We start from the raw sequence: 2698 nt of genomic DNA, 5'->3' as shown, positions 1-2698 counted from the left end.
CTCTTCACCAGAAGTGTCTCACTCACTCAAGTCCCTCTTTTTAAAGGGGTCACTTATGCGTCACTTCCCATACCTCCCTCCTTGCATGTCCAATCGCAATAGACAATTCTCATAGTACTGCCTAGGGTCCATTGATTCTGATACATGACCCACTCTAGCACACCCCAGAATTAGAGGTGTTCTCACCTTTGGTGATTAAATCTAAAGATGGGCAGTGTAGACTTAATCTAATTATCACAAGGGTCAAAGGGTATGTACAACTTTATAGCCCTTTGGCCCATAGCCTATTTGTTCTTGATGAGTATGTCACTAGGCTAAATGAAGTATAACTCAAACTGCTGAAAAAGTTGGCAGGTGTGATTATTTAAGCACTGTGATTTTGGGGAGTTGGAAGATATATAATAAGATTAGAAAAGAATAAAGCTTCAAAAAAGGGAGGAGAATAATATCTGCAAACTGCAAACCAGGGGGCTTTCCTTTGATTTTGCTAAAGGTCTTGAGTATGAATCAACATCTGGAAAATGAAGTAGAGATCTCAGGTTACCAGAGAGCTTAACCCAGAATAAGTGCTGATAAATATCTCATGTGAAAGTCTCTAGGCCTAAAATCTCTGCTATATTGCAGATGTTAAGGACTGATGTTGCATAGCCTTGGTCTAATTTCTTTTGTGAACCCTTGAATCACTTACTAGATTAGGATTTGAGAATGTTCTTAGTATTTTCAGAAAATAGAGTTTCCTGAGATTGTTCTTACATTAAAATGGTTCCCTTTGAAAAATAGATAAAAACCTTAATTAAAACTTAATGTCTTTTTTTGCTGTTGCTAGAGAAATTAATCTTTTATTCCATTGTGATCATAAATATGAATTGTGAGTTTTACCTTATTTCTCTAGCCAACTATTGCTCTATCCTTCCAGTATTCCCAGGAAAAGTATTCTTTGTCTGATATCTCTTTTGCCTCTTTATTTCCTACCCTGTTTAATAAAAATAGTTGGTATTTTAGTTATATTTAATGTTTGCAAAGCATTTTACATGTTCTCTCATTTCAAGTTATTCCTCTAACAAACATTTGATCCTCATAACAAACCTATGAGGTAGGTGTTATTATGATGACAATTTGACAGATGAGGAAATTGAGGCTGAATGAGGTTATGACTTACCCAGTGCAATAAGTGGGGTGTTCAGGAGGAAGGGGGGTGAAGCTGAGACCAAATTGGAGTTTGTACAGAAGTCTCCTCCTCACTTGCTACTGCCCCTTATCACAGTGAGGCTAACTGGGGTCCCCTTAGAAAACGGGGAACCCTGGGAGGTTCCCCACTGCCACTATTGAGGGGTTGAAGGAATGGTACCCCCTCAAGGAGAAGTGAGTGATACCCTGATTCAGTGTTGATGAGAATTGGGGTTTACAGAAATCTCCCCCTTCCTCACAGCAAGTGGTCAGGCTCAAGATGGAGATTAGCTTGTCTAGGCTGCTTCAATCCCTCCCAAACTTGTCTCCTTCTAATGGAACTAATGCAATCTGATCTTTCTTGTATTTATTTGAATCAACAAGGGATGAGGAATAGATGTAGAGTATTAAAGAAAAGTGGGTACAGGGAACCCTAAAAAGCTTATCCTCCTAACAGGTTTTTCACCCTGGAGAGATCGAGTCTATCTCAATCCCAAAGGAGAGACTGAGTCTTTCTCAATCCAGAGCTTCTCCTGCCCTCCCCACTAATATTATTCCCTATAAGTCATACAGCTGTTAATCTATAGTTGGGACACTGTTTGGCAAGGTCCAAAGTGAGAGAGGTTCAGGGAACTGCTCCCCAAGGAGTCCAGAAACCCTAAACACTGCTGAATACTTCTTAAGTTCAGGAGGTGACAGGTTATTTATGTATCTCTGGTAGCAGTCTTCTTTTCTGGTCAGGAAACCAAAGGTATCTTCAGGAGATCACAGAGCCCCAAATCCACCTCCTCCCCCCTGAACTCTCCCCTCAAAGACCCCTCACTTAGGTCCCCAACTCCCAGAAGTCTCTGCTCTTCCACTGTCCTTTCGGACTCTCCTCTTCTCAACATTCAAGATGTCCATGCTTTCCTTAATTCTCACGCCAGGGAGCATGGCTAATAAGTGTCTGAAATTGGATTTTAACTCAGTTCTTCCTGACTCCAAGTATAGCATTCTATCCATTATTGTAGAGAGCCAATTGGAGAAATAGAGTCAGGATAGGGCCTGTTATCTGGATTCCCTACGTGACCAATCCAGGCTGAGGCACTCTTTGTGTTTGATCCTGGTCACCTGAGCCCTGAAAAGCTCTGGTACCAGCAGGTTGGTTAATCCAAAAACAACTTGATCCCTACAAGAAGCTATTGGGAGTCATTTAGAGAAATAGTCTGTAATAGATATTTTATCTGGATCCCATTACAAAATCATTGGCAAGTAAAACTGTGTGTATGATTTTTTCTGCACTGCATTTCAGGTCGCAGACAGAATGGGCCATCTAAGGTAAAAATCTGAGACTCTTATTTTGACTCATTTTCAGATCCCCACCTTTTCTCAATATTCTTATTGGAAAGCTTTTAGTCCTTAGCAGACCAGCAGCTACTGAGTTAACCATTTTTCTCCTTGATAATTAAGAAGCCTGAACTCTAAAAAATGTATTACTTAGATAAGGCCCTAGACAGACAAAGCTAGATAAGACTTTATCTGACCAGGTGCA

The sequence above is a fragment of the Gracilinanus agilis genome, chromosome 2, assembly GCF_016433145.1.
Source record: "Gracilinanus agilis isolate LMUSP501 chromosome 2, AgileGrace, whole genome shotgun sequence".
NCBI classification, from domain to species: domain Eukaryota; kingdom Metazoa; phylum Chordata; class Mammalia; order Didelphimorphia; family Didelphidae; genus Gracilinanus; species Gracilinanus agilis.
This window is presented reverse-complemented; position numbering follows the sequence as displayed.